Here is a 24,031-nt window from a genome sequence, read left to right on the forward strand (position 1 = left end):
AAAAAATAGGTCCCTGGTGTTAAGTACAATAAAACATCATCTATTTAGAAATTAGACTGCTAGTGCTTAAGTGAACTATTTTTACGTACCATCTAGAAATACTGAGTTCTGTTAAGCAAAATAATAAAAGAAATACAGTTGCCTGGGGCAGGATATAACCTGATGAAGAGAACCAACTATTTTGAAGTCCTCAGAACTTATTTGTGCTCAAGCTGATGAAAAATTAAAAGTTTAAACAGTTCAAAGTCTGTTTATTAAAGACCTTTCCCTTTTGACCTTTACTGGCGAATATGTTATTAGCCTTGTTCAAGTGATATTCGAGAGTGAGAAAGTGGTGGCTTTTAGAAAATATGTATTCAGACGTTTAGGATTTTAGATGGTCTGGTTGAGACCAGTCTTTCTTGACTTTTGTCTGTATCTATAACATTGTCAGATTTGTCAGAGGAGTCAAACTTGTGACAGAAATGAACAGGGTCTTAAAAGTCAGCTACTTTTAACATCATGTTCTCATATCCCCTCCCAATTTACTGAGTATAAGACTAAAAGATGTGGCAAACTTTGTTGTATCTGAATTCAATGTAAACAAACACTGGAAGACTTGTTTCTGTCACATAACCCCGCAACTACCCTGGTGGGTCCTGGGCAATGTGAACGGGATACGGATATAACAGAGAGAACCACCAGGGAAGGAAATGACATTTTCCCAGCCTGTTGGGCAGAGAAATTACAAGGACTACAGATAAGGAAAAGAGAAGGGGAAAGTTAAGACATTAACTTGTTTAAAAAAAAGAAGAAGAAGAAGAAATGTTTTTGAAGTGCCCTTTAAAATTGCAGTACTTTAAGTGATAGATTTCATCAGCCTGCTGTAGCTGGAGTGGCAGTGGGGAAGTTGAGGTGAGTTCATTTCATTTTGTAAATGTCTGGACCTGCACATTATTGGAAGCGTAATTATGTTTAGTAATGTGACTGAGTTCACAACTCTCTATTGCTTGTTACCCATTGAGAGAATTCATATCCTATAGCTGATGGTCACTGTGGTGTTTGAATCTACATAAAGAACTCCTTGAGTATGTCATATCCAAACTCTACCGCCAGTTTTCAGCACCCCCACCTCACCCCCAAGGCCTCACTCTCTTCCTCAGGTTGTGACAGCCTTTCTACTCTTCCAGACATGGTGCTTCCTGTTGTAGTTAAATTTTAAATTGGACTGAAAGTTACTTAATGAACAGTAACCCGCACCCCCACCCCTCCTCCCACTAGCTCCTTACCTCAGTGATGACCACGACCTTTTTTTATTTTTGTTTTCTTGTGGAAAACATTTTAGGCATATACCCACATTTATAAATTTTAAAATTCACCCAAATTTTATGATAATGATATTTTTAAAAAGTCCTTACTTTTTAGAGATATATACTAGTATATATTAGCATAATATATGTAGTATAACATTGTATAGTATAAACTAATATAAATAATATGGTATATGGAATTTTTTCCAAAATAATTGGGATGGGGGTTAAAAAAAAGAGACAAAGTTGCCCATAAGTCGATAATTGTTAAAAGAAGGTTTATGAGGATTCATTATTCTGTTCTAATTTTGTATGTTCAAAATTTTCTAAATTAGAAAGTTAAAACAAAAAAAATTATTCACATTAGATTGTTTTATAAATGCTTTACCTTTTCCACTTAAGTATGTATTTTGCAGAACAGTCCATATCAGGATATAACCCCCACCCCTTTTTTTTTTACATCAGGCTTTTAAAAATATTAGGCGTGCTATTCCACCATATTCAAGCACTGTGATTTCTTGAAAAATTTCCTCACTGCTGAGTATTTAGATTATTTCTGTCCATAGCCCCTTCACTTACTGAGCGCCAGTGGCAGTAAGGCCTGTGGAGAGCACGAAGTTGAAGCTGAATGTGTGCACTCCGCGCCATCAAATTGTCTAGCTCCAGGAAACCTTCCCAGGTCGCCTCTGTCACCACTCCTTTGCTCAGTGTCCTGGTGTTACTTCCTGTCGTTTTTCTCTACAGAACCCGTTACAGTGCTTGGCACATGCTGTGAACTGGATTAGAGTTTTCTGATGTTTATGTTTCTCTTTTTAGGTTGGTTTTGAAGACCTTTGAATTCTAATGTAAGGGTGACAGTACAGTGATGGTCCTTAATGGGTCTCTAAGGATAGACATTTTTGAATCAAATGTGCTCAAAGGAATGTGTTAGCTGTGACACAAAAACAGAGATTAAGCTTTTAAAAAACGTCTTAGAAGCCAAACCTGTCCTATGCTTCACAATGGTCCCTTTGGGATCTCTGTACCTACTTCAGCATACTGCAGCGTCTCAGAATGTTAATATTAATCATATTTGGGAATTCTTTTGGAATTTCCTCAGAGCCAGTTATGAACTCCTACTGAAAAGAAACCGCTTTACTTCTTGATCACGCTTCAGAGTTTCAGGTAGTAACCACTACATAAATTAATGTATACAATAAAATAAAAGGTTATTCAGAATTGGTATTTCTTTTGATTTTATCTTTCCAGTGAAGCACACTATTAGTATTTATAACGATCACAATCAGTTTAAATTAAACATTGTATGTTTTACTTCTGATAGTAAAATTAGTATTTATTATATATGTTTTATATGGTATATCCATGTTTATATGTAATAAACACAAATAATAACTGTTAAAACAAGGAAAAATAAGAGCACACATTTTATAAGATAACTGGTATACAGTGCCATAGTACATACACAAAAACTATATATATTTGCTTATTTGCTGTTTATTACTACTCATTGGTGTGTGTTTTATGACTAAATTATGACACAGTTATCTTTGGATTGCAGATTTGGGAAGCTTTGGGAAGCCTAGAGAAATAGAATAGACTCATTTCTATCGTAGGGGTATCTTTACCAACTTAGAATGCTATTTATAAAAGAAAATGCACTGCCTAACCTAGAGATTCATTACTTTCTATTTCCTTTCTTTCTGAATTGCCCCTCCAGCGTCTTAGTAACTTTTTTTTGCACAAACTTGTGTGCACGATATGTTTCTCCTCTCTTCTCCTAGGTATTCTGTCCTTTGAGACAACAGGAAGGTATTAGAAAAAAGAAAAGCATTTGTGAAATTACTAGGTTTCATAGCAGTTTAGGAAAGTTCAATAGAATGCCTTGACCCTGATTCTTAAAGAAAGGGTTGCATCGTTTTGGTACTTGAAAGTGAGAATTTTTAATCTGTTAGGCTTGGCCAGAGATACTGTTCCCTCTGTGGTCCCAGGTAAGCACGTGAGTTGGGTAAATGCAGGTGGGTCAGATTGTGTGTGGTCTTTCTGTTAGTTACCTGGTGTTTCTTGTTTGCGTCATGGAAATTTTGGAAGTTCATGGAAGACACAATATTTTGAGGCTACCTGGGTGCAGGTCTCAGTATCTTGCTGGTACCAACATGTTCCTTAGGTTTAATTTGGGGTTTAATGAAATTGAAGATACGGAGTTTGAAACTGGCTGGATCTTAGGGAATAGCCATTTCCAAATTAGGTTTGTTACTAAGTGAAATATGCAAAGACAAAGTGCACAGAGAAAACCAAATCTGGTTGGTGCACAGTGGGTCTGATGCATGATGGACTTATCACTGAGAGCGTGGACTCTAGAGTAAACTCCCTGAGTTCACATCCCAACTGTGTTACATAGAGGCAGCTTGCATAGCCTCTCATCTGTAACATGGGGGTAATAGTAGGGTTTGGGCGTAGACCTGTTGTGAGGATGAAGTGACAGCATCTTCAGAGAGCTCTTAGAACATTGTCTGGCGTATAGCAACAGCTTAATAAATATTAGTGCTTATTATTATTAGTGATTGCTATCAATACAAAAGTGAGGTATAAAAGCTCACTTCGCTCTTAATTATGAATCACCTATATTTTGGCCTCTGATGTTAGTGAGGACTTTCTGCACACTAAGAGCAAAGCTTGGTTTCATCTTTGTGTTTCTTCATCTTTGTATTGTCAGTGCCTGAAATATAGCAGGTAAACTTAGTAAGTACGTAACGACTAATTGAATAAAAATGGAGGTCATCTACATAGCTCTAAATGGTCCTGATGTATTGCGTAAATCATTTGATAGTTTATCTTAATCAATGTCTAATTTTGAGTACATCTCATAACTTTAATTGATGATGTTGCCCCATAATAGGTGGGGCTGAATAACCAGTTATTGGGAAAGGCACAGTGAAATTCTGTGGGCCTACTATGTGCCAGATCTTGTTCATGATACTTTCTCATACTCAGGTGGCCATGCTGGGACTTGAAGCAAGGTCTTCAGACACGGCATCCAGGGTTTCTACTGTACTGTTGTCTTGAGATGTACGCATGTGCCCCTCCCCCATGGCTGAATACATCAGACTTCATCCACTTCAACTAGAAGTGTGTGGTCGTTATCTTAAGAATCTGGAAAATGGAAGGTTGTATTTTAGAGAATCTTTCCCTTCCTGTAAGCAATCAAGATTTAGCTCAAATGTCTTCTTCTCTGTGAAACCTTCCTAGACTCCGAACTGTTGAAAGTCCTTTCTCTGTACCTCAATGAAATGTTTCCAAATCTCTGTTGTCACATTCCTCTCAGCAGTTTGTAACCTTCCTCTGAAGTTCCCATTTAGACATAGAGTTCCATGCAAGTAGGAGCCAAGTCTTCATCGTGTGTGGAACTGAACCTCTTCATACACCACGTAACACGTAATAAGAGGTTCTATAAAATGTTACCTGTTTTCTGGATGGATGGCTGGGGCTGGATGACACACAAGTATGTTCTCTGAGGTCTGCTGTATCAATACACCTATAGAAATAGAAAGAGTAAGCACAACTTGTATAAAATAATTGTTTAGAGAACCTAATAGGGTGATTCTTATTTATATTCTGGGCTCCTGGAAGGGATGAATTGGGGTCAGTCATTCAGTCTATCGCGAACATTCTTTGTATTGGAATCTATAGGTCTCCAAGTCAGAAAGGCCCAAGGGAAGGGACCTTTTCAGCTTCACTTGCTTTCACAAGTTGTCTTGCATTGCAAATTGATCTCTGTTGCTGGGGAGTTTGAATCCTTTGATGCCATGAATTGATTGGTTTCCAATCTCAAGGTAAAGAAAGTGGAACTCTTGCAAGCTGGATTGTCGGTCAGGGTGAAATCCAAGACACAAATCTAATTATGTCAACATAATTGCCAGTCCTTCTTATTTCTGGCCTCAGCTAGCTTAAGAGTGTTAGAGCTTTGGATAAGTTTATGTTATTAACACTTTTAGAAACTTCTTCTAAATGTTCATTTTTTGTCAAATAGTTTCTGGTAATTTCAACCATAAATGATTTTTAAATTGCTTATAAAAAGCTCCCAATCTCTTTAAAAATATAAAAAAGAAATTCCAGAATATAAGAAAGGCTCAGTTTTCAGCCAGTTTGCCCTGCTGAATTAATTTTAATCTTTTAAACACACTTTAGTGATTCGCTGGCCTTCCTGTCTTGTCTTCTCAGTTGAGAGTTCCATGATGTGACAGGAGGCATTCAAGAAGACAGATGTGAGATGTTTCCAAACTAGCTTGGACACACTGTAGATGGTGTGATTTCCAAATTAGATGTTAGTACCTTGGAGGTAAGATGTATAAAAATACTTCTTATCTCACCCCATGAACTCAAGGAAGAAAATGGTTTTGCTCAATTAAGTATTTTTAGAAAGTTCTAGAGGAAAAAAAATATATTCGATGAACGTTCAGGATAGTTTTTCGTTGCCTTCCATTATAAAATATTATACTAGGTACTTCAGGGGACAAAAAGATAAATACAAGGAAATGAATGGCAGCAAAAGTATAACAGGCTGGCGGTGAGCACAAGTCCGTGGATCCAGGAAGGGGCTGTAAGAGGCCAGAGTGCTGTGGGGTAGACGGTGCTGAGAGGAAGAAGATCCTCTGGGCACTTGGTGTTATCTTGTTGGAGATTGAATAGATTTTCACTGGATGGAGATCTGGGGAGATCATTGCCCCTTAGAGCTGTTCAACAGTGAGGAATCTCTTTTCTTTTTTATTAATCACTGACTGAAGTTTAATTCATGACTATTTCCTCACTCTTTTCTCTGCTTTACTGGCATTCTGAAAATAAAAATTTTAGCTCCTAGTTTAACACATTGTTTGCTTCTGGGGAGCAGATAGTGTGGACAGAGAGCAGCTGCTTAGGAGGTGACAGGGTCGAGTCCCCTAGTGAAGTCTGTGTGAGGTGCTCGCAGAAATTCCAGGTGATGCCCTCATGCCCTTAATGGAGGGTATGTCGCCTCTAAGATTGTGACTCTGACCCATAGCCATGAAAGCACTACCAGCCACTTTCAGAAAATTCCTGGTCAAATTTCGTCACGAATTATCTGCCTGGACTTGTTATCCTCACAATAGAACTTTTAATTAATAAATACATATGGAGATTTGTGGTTTTAAGAGCCAAGAGGCTACAGAAACATCCAGCTAGTCAGCAGGCTTGAACTTATACACATCCATGGGGAACTGAAATGGATCTGTAACTTTACCATGATTTTTACTGAGCGGTATTATCCATGGACGTTAACAACAGTTCAAGAGTTTGTGAATTTGTTCATCATTGCTTTGTTCGCTAGTTCATCCATTCATTCTCCTCATGTGTTCATATTTACATACACATGCCAAACATTTTTTAAAAGTCTACTCTGTGGGCAGTGCTAGATGCCCAAGACATAGAAATAAGAGGTCATAGAACCAGTCTATGACCTCAAGTAGTTCGCATACAATTTCCTGTCTCCATGATGAAGCCCTCACCATTTGTTGAATGCCTTCTGAAATGCATCCATGGGTTCTTTGTTGCATTTTGCACATGTCACATGTCAGTAAGTACGAAAGATAAAGCCTATCCCCCAGGGCCTGGGCAGCCTAAGTTTCCAAGCAAAGAAACGGTGTTTAGATGTTTTATTAGTTTCGCAGGTCATTTGTTACAGGTCGTTTGCTGTAATAAATGACCATATACTTGATTACTTAAAACAACAGAAATTTATTCTCTCACAGTGCTGAAGGCTGAAGGTCTAAAATCAAGGTGTCATCAGGAAGACTCTTTCCTTGGCTCTACCAAGGTTCTGACAGTTCTCAGCAATGCTTGGCATTCCTTGGCTTGTAGCTGCAACTCTGCTTCTCTCTTCCTATGTCCTTCTCATAAGGACACCGCTCATTATAAGGACATCCCCTAATCCAGTATGACTTTACCTTAATTTAATTGATTACATCTGCAAAGACCCTATTTCCAAATAAGGTTACATTCTGAGGTTCTGAGTGGACAGGAATTTTGGGGGGAGACTATTCAACCCAGTACAGATGTCTTCATAGATAATGCCTTAAGGTATGCAACATGGGAGATGTGAGAGGATATCTGCAAGAATTATCCTAGTCAAAGTTTTTAAGAAGGAAAGCTAATATGTGCAGGTATTGTGAGAATTGGTAAGTGAATAAAATACGCTGTAATGGACCTCAAGATAGTTGTGGGTTGCCTTGGTCCAAATTCTTTACTCTAAAGATGAGGAAACTTAGGTATGGACTTGATACTGGTGAACTGAAACCACAAACCCAGAAGAGATTGGGAATAAATGTGGAAAAGGCAGAAAAACACAATGAAGATACAGTAAAGCTTAACATTTATCAGTATGGCTCATCTGTGGAGGGTAGGATAGTTCAGGGAACATACAGAGAAGGAGTTATTCCTTTTGATCAAAGTTTAAGAACAGACAGGCAGGGATATAAATGATGTTTTTCTTAACTCTGTTTAAGAGACATTGCTTTCCAAACGTACAGGATTTTTTTAGGAGGTATGTAGAATATAAAGGAAAACGATATGACCCTAACTTTAGGCAATGCAAAGGTAATACACCATGAGAGCTTCAGCGAGCACAAATGGGCAGTGCTGGGAAGTGCAGGCAACCCACAGACAGGTTTTGTCCAGTAGACAGGGTTTTAGAAAACTGAATTAGATGCCAATGCTTAGAAATTGGAAGCTTTTACATTCAAATAGGGGTTTCTTAGTTCTCCTGTAAACCCAGTGTTGTAAAACACTGGGCTGAAATGCCCGAGGCAGCCGTCAGCAGCCCTTTCCGTGGATCCTGTCCTCAGCTCAGGGCATTGGGCTGTGGACCCCTCCTCCAAGTGTCAGTGGACTCAGCTGTCATGGACACAGGAAACTATTATGGTAGAAAGACCGAGGCTAACGATGGTCTTGCCCGTTATAGCTGCGTCCAAGTGTAATGCCATAGTGGCAACATTCTTGGATGTACAGACTTAATCAGAGCCGTCCTAGTCTCAGTCCCATGCCTTCTGGTAGAATTGTAAAGTGTGACATGAACTGTTAAGCAAAATATGCTTGAAATTTCCAAAGGCATCTTCAGATGACTTCTCCAGAGTTCTCCATCTGTTAATCTGGTTAGAAGAGGGAAAACATTTAGCTTTCGAAAGCTAGGATGTAGGTGGAGCATAAATTTTGTGCCTCAAGTCTGACTCAGTTCATATACCCAGTTCGCTTTCATAAGTGTGAGGATAATTACCAAATCCCCTTATGATTTATATATGTGTTTCCCTTTTAGAACCCTTGAATGCAAAACAGTGAAATAAAAGCTTCATGTTCACACAGATTTGACTGGAAAAATCAAATCATTTGGCTAGTAAAAAATTACATGTGGTCTGCAGTCCACGTGGAATGGCCGGAAAGTGAGGGACTAGGATGGCTCCAACTCCAGGATATTGTTGGTACCTAAGAGGGGAGATGATTTTATTATCTGTGACCTTTCATTGTTTTCTTTTTGTTTTGCTCTTTGTAGATTTACTGTTGAATATGATGGAATTTAATCCCTGCAAGGGTTCTTCCTTAGTCTCATTAGGGATATTGCTAGTTGACTAATTTTCTACCTCAGTGTTATTTGAAGAAGTCTTCATATAGAACTGCCCTGAATTGGTATATCCGGGATATTATAAAGGTAGACTTTCATCCTATAAATGGCTTATTTAAAAAGCTGATTTTGGTCTGTTTGTTACCAAGACACTTTCTCTCATACAGATAGTATATGTGATGATTAAGTATTCAAGATGGCTGGCTTATGAAAGCCTGTTTAATCCCTAATTGAATGTAGAGTAGTAGTAATAGAACCTTAGAACCTTTCCTCAGAATGTTATATAAGAAAATGTGGTCATTGTTCCATGTGCAATTGTCAGAAAGTGAGAGACTAGAGATGACCCCAACTCCAAATAATTGGGAAGGGGATGATGGGGTTGCATAGCAAGGAAGTTCAAGGGCGGGGGGTGGCGAGATACCTGGTGATGGAAGCCTCCAGGGACACTTCTTAGTAATGGGCTAACTGTCCAGTTCCTACTTTGCTTTTCTGTGTCTGCTCCAGGCATGTGTCCTGTGGGGGACCTTTGACCAACATTTCCTTTCATCCCTTGCTCACTGTGGACAACGGACACATTCCACGACCTCCCATTCTTCCTTCCTTTCCCCAGAACAAGCATCAGCTTCTTTCATGACTTCTGAGTGGCTTTCTCCTTTTAGTTGATGTCTTGTCCCTCTGTCTCCTGTTTATTTTTCCTCCACGTGCTCTGGAACAAGAGTCCTGAGTCATAGAATGGACTCAGGTCCATTATGTCTTTAATGGAGTTAAGGATTATTGGATTGGTAAAATCTAGACTGTTTATTTTTATGATACTTTTAGGTAAGGATGATAAGTTAGCCTTAATGTACTCACGTATTTTCTATTGATGAATGACTCCTGAGTTCCTCATATGTGTAAGGAACTGAGCTAGTGTTCTGGGTGATTCTAAGATTGAGGCATAATCTTTCCTTCAAGGAATTCACAGGCTCCTTCCTCAAAATACTTTTAAATCTCTTTAAATGGCATAACCATTTTCTGGGTGTTAGAGTCAGACATCCTGACTCATTCCAGTTCCATCACTTTCTTAACCTCTGAGTTTCAACTTTCTTGTGTCTAAAATGGGAGTGATAATAGAACTTACCTTATAAGATTGTTATATAAAGCCCTTGGCACAATACCTGGCCCACAGGAACCTTATTTTGAAATGTTCGCTATCATTAAAGTTAGTATTTTCTTGTCTTTGCTATGAGATGGAAAGCTTCTTCAGGATACAGGATGTTTTGCCTTGGTTGTTGTTTTTTCTTGTAATCCCCAGATATAAATTCATACACTGGATACTCATGTTTGAGTGAGTGATTCGCATACCAAGTAAATTAAATTATTTATACTAGCAGTACCACAAATTAAAGGTAATAGTTTACCTCCAAGAATCTCACAATCATTAGGTAGATGCATAAATCCTCTGCTTCTCAAATGTTAATGTGCAGGAAAATCTCCTAATGATCTTGTTAAAATGCAGATTTTGGTTCTGTAGGTCTGGGCTGGGACATGAGATTCTGCATTAAAAATTAAAATTAAATGTTTTAAATTGTGGAGTTTCTACATTTTTGACAAGCTCTCTCAGGGCATGTGGGTCCGTACTGCTGCTGCTGGACCACACTTTGAGTGGTAATATTGAACTGTAAACTGCGGGGCGAGGGCGTGCCGTCTGTTTTGTTCACCGCTCTGTCCCGAGCACATAGCATACACAGTGCCTGGGACACGCTTGTGTGAAAAACCAATGTGGAATAAATACACTTACCTCAAAACATAACTAGTGATACCACATAGATTTTTGCCAAGTATGTGGGACAGATAAGGGCCATAGAATTCCAGGGAGGGCATTTCTTGACCTGGAAGGCTCATGTGGTGCAAGAAGAGGACAGAATTGAAAAACAAATGGGAGTTAGAAAAGTAAAGAAGTAGTGGGCACACAGAAAATAGAAACTGGAAGAAAGCAAACGAAGAGATTGCTCTAAGGCAGTGTTCCCAAACTTTCTGGTCTTGAGGACCCTTTACAACCTTCAGAAATTATTGAGCCCTAAAGATCTTTGGTTTACATGAATTTGATCTATCAAAATTTATTGTATTACAAATTAAAACAGCTGTATTTAAAAGTTATTTATTTAAAAAAGAAAAAACCCATTGTTATTAACAAAATAAAATGTATTCTATGAAACAGAACCAGTTTTTTGAAAGCCAACAACAATTTAGTGAGAAAAGAGATATTTTATTTATTTGAAAATCTCTTCGACTTATGGCTTTACCTAAGGCAGCTGGAGTCTCTTACCTGCTTCTACCATTAGTATGTCTCAATAAAGCATCGTGATTGAAGTAGATGAAGAAAATCCTGCTGGCCTCATACAGATATGTAGGAAGAAGAGAGGAGTATTTGCATAGTCTTTTCAGGCAATTGTGGGTATTCTTTTCTGATGTTATACCGAAACTTGATCATTGGTAGTTTCTTGAAGGTTAGTTATGGAATCCGAATGTGGAATCCGAAACCACAATAGTAAACTTTTTTCTACTTGGTTTTGTTAAAATTCAATGGTCTATCATACATTTTAAATGGGTGATTTACCCATACATAATTTTGTAACATCATGCGTTGGTAATTTGAAAAATATTGGTTCGATGAGTTATGAAGCTCTTTCAAATGTCGACACATTTCATTATACAGTATGAAAACATTATATTCGTTAATCTCACCACATCTCATCAGAAAAGTCATTAATTATCGGGAAGCTATCAAGCTCTCAGGGGCGGATACAGGTTTTCCAAAATTCTAATTTTTGCCTGAAAGCTCACATTTTATCTTTGGCAACAAATACTATCAGTTGTTTTCCTTGAAGTGACAGGCTCACCTCACTCGTTTTTGAGAAAATGTCTGCCTAGTACCCAAATTTAAATAACCAGAGTTTGTCAGTGGTTCTTTCGAGTACAAAGGGTGTTCCCTGTGCTTTTCTTTGAAACAAAGTTCATGTCTCCCTATGCAGCAGAAGTGCTTTATGCATACTTACATTAAAAATGCGTACGGTTACGAGTTGAGATCTTACAAAATGAAAAAATTTGACTGCTGCAGGAAGGACCTTGTTAAGTGAAATTGGCATTGTTTTTAGCGGTAGTATGTAGCATTAGGGAATACAATGATTGCTAGTACAGTTTGTGCCATTGTCTTGCTTCATGCTGAGATGCCAGCCATTGTATCCATTATTTTTTTGCACCCTAGCAGTTAAATGTCAGCACAGTGAAAAAGGCTGTAAATAACATCTTAGTATTATGGAAATAATTACGACCTCAGAGACCCCCTGAAATCCCTTTTGGGAACTTTTGCTCTCGGTGTGAGGATCAGTGCTCCCAGCAATTTGGTTGGAGAGGAGAGACTATGAGAGATAATTGTGAGAAGGTTCAGTTACATAGGTAAGTGGAGGCCAGACTGGGGAATGCTAATAATTGTGAACTTGCTTTTGTTAGCGAAAAATGACTGATGGTTGTGAGAAAAGGAAAGAGGTCCAATTTTCAGCTTGAAGACTTAAGAAACTGGTGTTTTTCAGAAACAGTGAAGTTGGGAGGAGGAATTAGTTTTTAGAGAAAGATAATGTTTTTGATTTCAGATGTGTGAGTTTGATATAATGTGGGAATAGCCAGGGGGTAATGTCCTGCAGTTAGAGTTGTAGCTGTACTTGGACTCCAGATTCTTCCCCTACACCTGGGATTTTTTTTAATGTTCTCTTGGTGTGTTGATTTAACCATACGTAGCTTTAGAAGAGTGGAAGGATAAGGGTGGAGGGGGAAGATGGGTGGCTTAACCAGGGTGGATCGTGTTTTGGGTAGGACTGTCAAAAACAAAAAACAAAACAAAAACCCCCAATGAAATAGTAATGATAGTTTGAACCAGTCTCTTCTTTTCTCCCATTTTAACTATTGAACTTAATTTAGCCATACTTGTAGAATAATAACTAGATATCTCATTCACCAGTGATTGAGCTATACAGGGATGACACATTCCATGTCTCTTATTTTCACTTCTCCATAGTAATGTGAAAGGGCCACAGGTAGAAAGAGAAGCATATTCTTCCACTCATAAGTTGATGTTGAAGGTCTCTGCCAGGTAAGACAACCAAAAGATTTTACCAGGTGGCATTCATGACATTGGCCTAAGGTCTGTCTGACAGGCTCCAAACCAGGCTGTAAAAGAAGATTTATGTCTTAGGGATGGACTCATTAATCAAGTTCATGAGACCGAAATACTACAGACAAAATACCAGTTTATTAATTTGTGATGACAATGATCATTCTCCCAGCCACTGCATTTTTTGACCTGACAAAATCAGGGCATGTTCTCAGTGCTGGTGTGTTATTTCCCAATCAGAAGTCATTATTACATGGCCTGATTTGCCCTAAACTGTATGACTAGGCTTTCTTTCCTGCTACATAACCACACAGGAAACCCAGGCATAAGCACAAGTTTGATTGGGGAACATGGTCTTAACCGAAGGGGAGTCAGAGGAATCACTTGTCTAAGTGACATCAGGCCGGAGAGTCTGTACTCTTTCCCCTTGGGAGGATGCGACTGTGTTTCCCCAAAAATAAGACCTAACCGGGAAATAAGCCCTGGCATGATTTTTCAGGATGACATCCCCTGAACATGAGCCCTTAATGCGTCTTTTGGAGCAAACCTTAATATATGACCTGGTCTTATTTGTGGGGAAACATGGTACCAGGGACCTAGAATCCTTGAAGTGCATTGGCTAATATTCCCTCTTCCTTGGAATTTGATTCTATGATCTGCTTTTTCTAAGCTTCCTAAGGTTTCTGAGTGATGCAGTCTTTCTTAAGATACAGTAATATTTTCTCCTGAGTTAAAGATAAGTCATTCCTGCCACTACGATCTGTTTTTTTACCTACACAGAACACTTCTGACACCAAATGTGTGGGTTTAGCATACCAAATACTTCATCAGTTCTCTGCAGGCACCAGCTGGACTTCCTACAATTTAATTCAGTTCTGACACTGCCCAGAGTTAGTGCAGATTTCAAAGGTTAAGGGCTCAGTCTGATAAGATGTCCCCCCCTTTTCAGATGCCAACCACAAGTTGTGTGTCCCCAGGTTATCCACAGTTTTGTCCAACTTAACTGCAAATTAGGGGTTCCAAGGATCCTCTCCTCAGAATGCTAGTTTGTTATAATGGCTCACAGGACTCAGGAAAACACTTTGCTTATATTTACTGGTTTATTATACAAGATGCAAATAGACAGCCAGATGAAGAGGTACATAGGGAGAGGTCCAAAAGGATCCTGAGTGCAGGGATTTCTGTCCCCATGGAGTTGGGGTGTGCCACCCTCCCGGCATGTGGTTTTGTTTACCACGTGGAAACTCTCCAAACCCCTTCCTTTGGGGTGTTTTTTTTTGGAGGTTCCGTTACATGGGCATGATTGATTAAGTCATTGGCCATTGATGATTGACTCAATCATCAGCCTTTCCCCTCACTGGAGAACGAGACTGAAAGTTCCAACCCCTTTCATTTTGCTGTCCTCTGGCAACAGGCCCATATTCTGAAACTAGTATCCAGGTTCCCATCTAGAGTCATCTGATTAATACAAACACAGGTGTGGTTGACAGGCTTATTAGGAATAACAAAGGATGCGCTTGACCTGAATCACTCAGGAAATACAAGGGTTTTAGGAGCTCTCCAGGAACTGGGATGAAGACCAAATGTATATTTCTTATTATATCACAGTATCAGTCATACTATGTTAGGGAGTCATCCTGTCTCATTCTTATCCCGTTTGTTTCTTGGCTTGGCCCCAACGGCTGATTCAACTGTTATATAATAACTCAAAAAAAAAAAAAAAAATCTTATTTCCTTCATGTTTAAGTCCTGGAAGAAATCCCATTGCAGCTATTAAGTCACTGTTTCCTGCAGGTTTGGCCTGTGGTCTACCTGCATCAGACTCTCCTAGGTGGGTCTTGCAGTGTAGATGCCCCACCTGTGCCTTACAGAATCGGACCCGGAAGGTGGGTCTTAGGAACCTGCATTTTAACCAGCTCTTCAGAGGTTTCCTTTACACACCAACCATGGGAAGCGCAGCTCCAGTTCTAACTTCGGATCTGCGTTACTCAGGGCTTTCAGTGGTGTTTAAAGTACAGGGTTTCTCTTAGAGTCAATACAGATCTGCCAAAATTTAACAAGAATTGCAATGCAAATGAAAAACATGTGTAAGACATTCATTTACTTTTTAAAAATAGTGCTTTGTTCTGTTTTTGGTAGCCACCAGCAGAGTTCTTAATCGCTATAGGCTCCAGAAATTGAATCTCTGGAAGTCTTTTCTCTGGTTCTTGACCCTAACATGGTATCTGTGAGATAAGCTTTCACATAGCATAAAGAGTGAATATTTAAAACCCCAGTCCTGTCATTACTGAATGGATGATGGTGGTTGAGTCACATCATGCATTTCTCCCTCTGTAAAACAGGGTTATTTGTAGCATCTGCCTCATGGGTGGTCGTGAGGATGAAATGAAGTGAGGCGTGCAGAGTGCTTAGCACATGCACAGCGCTGGGCATGCAGTAAGCGCTCAGCAGAAACGGGATTTTATAAATATTCCTGTGTGGAAACTTAACTCCTACTAAATGAAAGGCACAGACCTAGAGTAAAAGAGGGACTGTGTTTGTGTATACAAACAAAATTCTTTGACACGAGCAGCAGAATAGAATGTGTGGACAAGGAGACAGTTCTTAATAGAGACCTTGCCAATGGAGGGCTGGCTTGCTTTCTTCCATCAAGCCCTACAGGGTTTGGTTGATAGGTCATTCCCCATGAAGACCAGCTTTAATTGAAAGGGTAAGGAAGACCGTGGGTCCTGAGGGGGGTGCATTCCCCTGTGTCTGGATATCAAAAGGTATGGGTTCTGCTCTGAGACTTCTGTTTGCTAGCTTTATGCCAGCATAACTTGCAGGGTATCCCAGTGTTTCTATCTACCCATTTCATACTCTTCACTGAACAGTTTTCCAAGTGGCATTTTGCTCTCTTCCTTACTACGTATTTATGAGGCATCCGAGAATGCTGTTCAGGAGCTATCTAAAATGTTGTTTAATTATATCAGAAGATAAATCTATAGCTGCTGAAGGGAACTAAGAAGCTGCATTGATATAACCAGTCAGGTGAGGTATCATAGTTTTCATCCTCAAAAAGTTGTTCTGAGCATTAACTTCTGAGCATAAATTTCTGAGTAGAAAGTGTTAGAAAAGATGCTTTTATCTCTAGTATTTTTAGTCTTAATTGACACTTTTCACTCCGTTAACCTCAATATGAGTTTGTGGTATGTATAAGGTGTGATCAAAAGATACAGTGAATACTTAAATAAAAATATACATTATGGTAAAAGATACATTACCATTAATCCCCCTCAAAATACTCCCTCTCCCTTCGCACACACTTATCTCATAGTTCTGGCCACTTTCTGAAGCAGCTCTGGAAGTCCTCTTTCATGAGTGTCTTTAGTTATGGTGTCATGGCTACCTCGATGTCCTGAATCATTTTGACTTTGGGGGAGAGACAGAAGTCATACGGTGCCAGATCCGGTGAATAAGGTGGATGAGGGCACAACGTAATGTTTTTATTTGACAGAAATTGCCGTATACCAGAAGCAATGTGTGACACGGAGTGTTGTCATAATGGAAGATGATTTGTGGCACAGCCTAAAACACACCTTCTCTCAACCATAGCTCACACCTGACTGACTGCACTGAACAAGTTGAAACTTGTCACACACTGTTACTAAGGTTGGATGCGTCGCTTCCCATGTTGATTATCCCTGCCTTTCTATTGGATGGCACTCAGCAACGTTCACTGTATTTTGTGATCACAGTGGGAAGACTCCATGTCACACATCGCTTCTGGTACGGCAATTTCTGTCAAATTAAAACATTACAGTGCCCTCATCCACCTTATTCACTGGATCTGGCACTGTGTGACTTCTGGCTCTTCCCCAAAGTCAAAATGACCTTGAAAGGTAAACGTTTTGAATTGATTCAGGACATTGAGGCGGCCATGAGAGTGCAACTAAAGACACTAATGAAAGAGGACTTCCAGAACTGCTTCAGAAGGTGGCCAGAACATTGGGAAAAGGGTGTTTTAAGTGAGGGGGATTAATGGTAATGTGTCTTTTACTGTAATACATTTTTAAAAATTTAAACATTCACCATATTGTTTGATCACACCTTGTATGTGTATGTGAGAGAGGTAGAGACAGAGAGAGGTAGAGAGAGTGACAGAGAGATATTGGATGAGAACAAATGTTTTACAGATTGTAGAGTGCTGTCACTAGTAGGATTCCTATTACATTCTAGTTTCAGACTGTTCTGAACATTCTCATAGAAGATGAGAAGCTTCTTAAGAGAAGCCTCAGCCTGCTTTCTGAAAGAGTTAAGATGAGTAGCTTTCTTAGCTAAAATACCCTCTGGTGTTTTCCAAATTATAAATGAAATCTAGAAAACTGAGGGATAAGCTGAATTAGGGAATTTTCAAAGCTATAAATTAAAAAGTGTGTCTGTTTTGGTACAAGGAGTATAGTGCTCCTCTGTAATTTTTTATTTTTTTTCTCTGCTCATTTGCCAAAAACAAGCAAAATCACCACACTTCAAACTCAGAACCAAGAAGCAGGAGAAAATTGCTATAGTTAGAACTTCATGTGTACTTTTTCTGTGTTATTTGCATATGTTTTTTAAAAATAAACAGCATCATTAGTATGTATTACTTTAGCCCACCATAATTTCATCTTAAGTCTTTTGACCATTATATTCTTAATATTAAGGATAGAACAGGTTGATGTCAACAGATAGAACAGGTGTGAAAGTTTCAAAGTGCATGATATTCTCCAGGGGACTTTTTAGCAATACCAGGAAGCAAAATAAGAAATTTAAAAACCAAAACCCAATCCGAATGACCAGAAGTCTTTGTAGTCAGCAGGATAAATTCACTATTCAGGGTTTTCCCTGCTTCTCTTTTCCTCCATTTGCCTCCATAGAGCACACAAAACCAATTTCAACTATCATGAGCTGAATTCCAGAGTTTTTGCTTTCCTTGGCAGAACTGAAAGAAAAGATGCCGTGTCCCGTTTGAAGTAGCATGGTGAAACATAATTTTAAAATGATAGATGTAGTGTGGGATGAAATAAATAACTGTTTAATCTGTATTACTTTGGCCATACGGGTGCTCTCAGACCCGCCCTGTATTTCCTGCATGATGACATATTTAGTCTGAATTCCATTGTAGTGAAGCATTTCCCCCAGGAGTTTGCCATAGTTCTATCAAGAGCCTTTTGAATGTCTGAAAGGTTTGGAATGGTAGTCTAATGAAATACTGAACTGTTTGCTGAGTTTTTTTGTTTGTTTGTTCGTTTGTTTTGTAGAAAAAGTAATTATGGCACAAGTACTTTCATGAGAAATGATCAACTTTGGAATCTTACCACTTGTTTTTAGGTACTTAAATAAAAAGAATACTTTTTCTCTGCTTTGATAGTCGAAATAGCTAGAACTTGCCCATGATGCTGGGCATCAAACTAGGCACAGATAGTCAGTTTTAGGTTAAGTATTATTTTATGAAACACTTTTTTTTTTTTTAAATACATTTTATTGGGGAACTGTGTGTTTTTACAGGACCCATCAGCTTCAAGTCAAGTCGTTGTTTTCAATGTAGTTGTGGAGGGCACAGCTCAGCTCCAAGTCAAGTCGATGTTTTCAGTCTAGTTGTGGAGGGCGCAGCTCACAGTGGCCCATGTGGAAATCGAACCAGCAACCTTGGTGTTAGGAGCACTGAGCTCCAACCAACTGAGCCAACCGGGCGCCCATGAAACTGTTTTTACAGTTGGGTAAATGTGTGTTTACTGGACCATGATGAGAAAATATATTTCTTACACTCAGCACATTCCAGTGGGATAGTGGAAAAAAATGGTATTTAGAGGCAGATATAACTGAATCCAAGATCTGCCTCATTACTGTACCTTGGTGATTCCCTGAGACCCACCCCACCCAACTTGCAGGATCAGCCAAGCAGATTTCAGTGGCCTGTCTTAGCTTCTGCTGCAGACTTTCCTAAAATCTCTCAAAGGTTTACAAACCCCAAACAAGCAACGTCTGGCCTTGGTATGCCCCATACCCCTTGCTGAGCAGCCCCAAGCCTGGCATTGGTGGCAGCTGACATTACTTCGAGGCTTGGCCTCTCCCAGGCACCTCCAAGCTCAGCACAGGTGGCGGCCATCTGTGGATTGCTTTGTGGCTCATGCTAGGAAGTTCTGGGCAGGGTACATGCTGCAGCTGAACTTGGCCTGTGGCAGGACCCCTTCCACGTGGCCCTGGGGCCAGCATGCCCAAGCTGGAGCACCACCTGGCTGCCTCCATGGATAACACACCCGGCTGCAATGAACACATGGATGCACACTTCTCTTCCAAGTAGTGGTGTGGTTTTTTTTTTGTTTTGTTTTTTTTAAAGCCAAGTAGTGTTTTGATTTTCTCTGGATAAATACCCAGAAGTGGGATTACTGGGTCATTCTTTGTTTTTTGTTATAGCCTTTGTTTTAAAGTCTATTTTGTTTGGTGTAAGCCAAACTTTTTTTGTTTCCCTTTTCATGAAATATATTTTTTTCCATCCCTTTACTTTCAGTCTGTGTGTGTCTTTTGATCTGGAGTGTCTTGTAGGCAGCACATGTAAGGGTCTTGTTTTCTTATCTATTCAGCCATCCTATGTCTTTTGATTGGAGCATTTAATACATTCACATTTAAAGTAATTGTTGATAGGTATGTAGTTATGGCCATTTTATTATTCATGTCCTTTTTCTTTTTCTTAAAGAAATCCCTTTAACATTTCTTGTAGTGCTGGTTTGGTGGTGAAGAACTCTTCCCTCCTCTTCCCTCCTTCCCTTTCCCCTCCCCTCCCTTCTTTCCATTCTTTTCTGAAAATGTGAGTGATAGTCAGGTGTGGGAAAATGGAACAATAAAGGGAAAGGAGTCTGCTTCTGGAGTGTTAAAAAAGGTTCTTAAGTCCATCTTTTGGACTTCTTCTTTGATGACATAATTTCAGCATTTTGGTTTTTTATTGTTTATTTATTTTTTAAGATTTTTATTAAAATATAGCTAACATATAATATTATATTAATTTCAAGTATATACCATCTAGTTACTCAACTTTTATATACCTAAAGAAGTGATCACCATGATAATTTAGCAACCCTCTTACACTATATCACACTATCACAATATTATTGACTTTATTCCCTATGCTGTACATTACAATCCCATGACTTACTTGTTTTATCCTTGGAAATTTGAACCCCTTATTCCCTTTTACCTTCACCTTCCTTATTAATTTTTCAGTTGCAATTTACATTCAGTGTTATTTTATATTAATTTCAGGTGTACTGCATATGGTTAGACATTTATGTAATTTAAGAAGTGATTCCCTTTGACTAATTTAGTACCCACCTGGCACTATACAGTTATTACCATATTACTGACTATATTCCCTATACTTTACTTTACATCCCCACGAGTATTTTATACTTCCAGTTTGTACTTCTTAATTCCTTCACCTTTTTCACCCTGCCTCCCTATCCCCTTGCCATCTATTACCCCAATAAACCTAGTACCCATCTGACACCATACATAGTTATTACTATATTACTATGTTCCTTATGCTATATTCTATATCCCCATAACTACATTGTAACAACCAATTTGTACTTCCTTTCCCTTTTTTCACCCACCCCTCCAACCCTCTTCTCATCTGGCAACCGTCAAAAGGATCTCTGTGTATATGAGTTTGTTTCTATTTTGTTTGTTTATTTTGTTCTTTAGATTCCACATAGAAGTGAAATCACATTACCTCTGTCCTTCTCTGTCTGACATACTCCACTCAGCATAATACCCTCCAGGTCCATCCATGCTATTGCAGATGTCAAGAACCCATTCTCTTCCATGGCCAAGAAACATTTCATTGTATTTTTGGACCACCTCCTTTTTATTCATTCATCCATCGACAGACACCCAGGCTGCCTCCACATCTTGGCCATTGTAAACAATGCTGCAATGAACATATGGATGCCATGTCCCCTTGAAGTAGCGTTTTGGGTTTCTTTGGATAAATACCCGCAAGTGGGATTACTGGGTCCTTCTTTGTCTCTTCTTATATAGCCTTTGTTTTAAAGTCTATTTTGTCTGGTATAAATATTGCTACCCCAGCTTTGTTTTTTTTCCATTTGCATGAAATATCTTTTTCCATCACTTTACTTTAAGTCTGCCTCTTGATCTGAAGTCAGTATCTTGTAGGCAGCATATGTAATGATCTTGTTTTCTTATCCATTCAACCACCTTATCATTTGATTGGTGCATTTAATCCATTTGCATTTAAAGTAATTTTTTATTGGATAGTTGATATTTTAAAATTTATTTTAAATTATACTTGACATACAAGGTTGTATTAGTTTCAGGTGTACAACATAGTGATTTTACATTTTTATAGCTTTCAAAGGGATCACCACAATAAGTCTAGTAGCCATCAGCTACTGTATGAAGTTATTACAATATTAATAACTATATTCCTTATGCTGTATGTTACATGTCCATGGCTTATTTATGTTTTAGTTGGCAATGTGTACATCTTATTTCCTTTCACCTGTTTCACCCAGTCCCCCATTCCCCTCCCCTCTGGTAACTATCACAGGTCTCTGTGAGGTGTATTGCACCCTTAATGGAGCTTACAGCATTAAGGTTGTAATAATCCACCATGAGTATCATTTATATTTTTGATGTTTAAGAACAGGCAAATTTAGACTGCTGAAAGGAGAGCAATGGGGATAATTACCCATTTGCTGATTAGGTTTTAAATAATGAGTTAAAAACCTTGAAAGTTTTAACTTTCATTGGGCCATGTTAATAAAGTAATTGTAGACAGATATGTAGTTGTTTCCATTTTATTATTCATATACATGTGTTAGCCCAGCTGATGGAGACTCAGATATGGCGGCCGCCTGCATGTGCACCTCAGAAGGCGGCAGGACTTAACGATGAAACAGTGGCTTTCACCAGCTCCTCCGTCAGGGAGAAAGCTGTTCCTCCAGCCCTCTCCCTCCGGCCATAGCACTTGAATCCATGTGCAAACCCTTTGAAAGGAAAATCTAGGACTTTAGCCACCCCTAGTCTCATCCAGCCACAGTCTTTCCTGCCTTTCACAGCAGAAGTTGTGGGGACTTCTTACCCAGCCCTGGGATCCTGGGCTGGAGAGCTTGTGTGTGCCTGGGAACCTTGCTCCTCCAGGGGGAACCTCTGTGGCTGAGATGTCCCTCCTGATTTTTAATGGTCACAAGTGGGTGTGGAACCAGCCTGTTCTACATCTCCATGCCTCCTATGAGTCTCAGGATTGCTTTTTCTGTATGTCCTTTGTCGTAGGACTTCAGTTCACCTAGACTTCAGGCAGTTCTCAGTGGTCAGTTTTCACATTTATATGTGTTCTTTCATTTTCTTCTTTCCTTTCCCACTTGAACAGACAGTCCACTGAAGATCTCTTTGAGGCCAGGATTTGGTCTTCCTGAATACCCACTAATTGTTACCTTGGTTGCCATTGGATTAGAAAGTCTGTTTGCATGGTATTTAATCTATGAATGTGGTGTCTGTAACACCATCCCCTAGAGCAAACACGTTCCCCTTTGGATGAAGCTCTGGTGACATAGTGTTCACTCTAATGCTCAGCATGACAGAGACCAGGATTCAGTAGGAGGTTTTACAATAGTCTGTGTGATGCATGCACTTCTGTAAGTCACTATAAATTGTTTATTAGAGTAAGTAGAGAATAAACACAAATAAGCACATTATGAAACAAAGTAAATATATAGCTAGTTTGAAAAACTGTCACACTTGGGATGGCTTTGGGAAAAAAATATACTTTCTGGTCTACTCAAGGGAAATTAAAAAACTCTTGTGTTTTATTGATTTCCACAAAGCTCGTCTGTGCATTGTTTTTATACAAGTGCAGTGATAAGAGAAAGGCCATAATTTTTGGAAGCATAGATTTTAGATGCAGAGATTTTGGTTTTGCTTCCAGGAAATGATCCCTTTCTGCAGTGGAGCATCCACCTCTGGAAGGCATTTTTTATGTTCATTCTGGTGTGCATCAGTGAGAAGTTGAGGGGAGAACTCATCCTGTCTGAGCTGAGCCTGGCTTTCTTGCTGCCTCAGACCACTGAAAAGGACAAGAAGAGGCAAGACATCATGGGATAGCTGCCTCCTTTGAGAGTCCAAGCAAATATTAATAATAATGATCACCTGGCTATTGATACTGTGCATCAATAGATGAGGTAGGAAAGGAGGGTACATTTTCAACGTTCTATCTCTTTGCTACTCCACTGAAAAATCCATTTGTTTCTCACATATGATATGAACATTGTAAAATCCAGAAAAAGACTGGATAGCAGAAGAAAACTCCTTCATTTATTTAACGATCATTACAGCAATACTGTGTATGTATCATGAGCTAGCCCCTATTATTTATTTATTTATTTATTTATGATTATGCACCTTTCTTATTTTGTATTTTTTAAAAGATTGTTATTAAAAGATAGCTAACATACCACATTATATTAGTCTCAGGTGTATACCATAGTAATTCAACATTTATAAGTTGGTGCAAAAGTAATTGTGGTTTAAAAGGTTAAAAACAATTGTAAAAAACGCAATTACTTTTTGCACCAACCTAATATATACCTGAAGAAGTGATCACCACGATAAGTCCAGCAACCATGTGACAGTGTACAAATGCTATCATGGTATTATTGACTATATTTTTTATGATATACGTTACATCCCCAAGACTTATTTGTTTTATACCTGGAAATTTGAACCTCTTATTCCTCTTCACCCTTTTATAATTTTTCAATTACAGTTGACATTCAATATTATATTAGTTTCAGATATACAGCATAGTTGTTAAACATTTTTATAATTTGCAAAGTGATCCCTCTGACTAGTCTAGTACCCACCTGACACTATACATAGTTGTTACCATATTATTGACTATATTCTCTATGCTTTATTTTACATCCCCATGTCTAT

The 24,031-nt window shown here is 38.9% G+C and overlaps 1 protein-coding gene across 15 annotated transcripts in view; it reads left to right on the forward strand.

Annotated features, from left to right (window-relative positions):
* Positions 1 to 24,031, forward strand: part of APBB2 (amyloid beta precursor protein binding family B member 2) — a 335,778-nt gene that overhangs the window by 165,439 nt on the left and 146,308 nt on the right. The window lies entirely within an intron of this gene.

This window comes from Rhinolophus sinicus, chromosome 1 (assembly GCF_057876585.1).
Source record: "Rhinolophus sinicus isolate RSI-liver-muscle chromosome 1, RSI-T2T, whole genome shotgun sequence".
Classification (NCBI taxonomy): domain Eukaryota; kingdom Metazoa; phylum Chordata; class Mammalia; order Chiroptera; family Rhinolophidae; genus Rhinolophus; species Rhinolophus sinicus.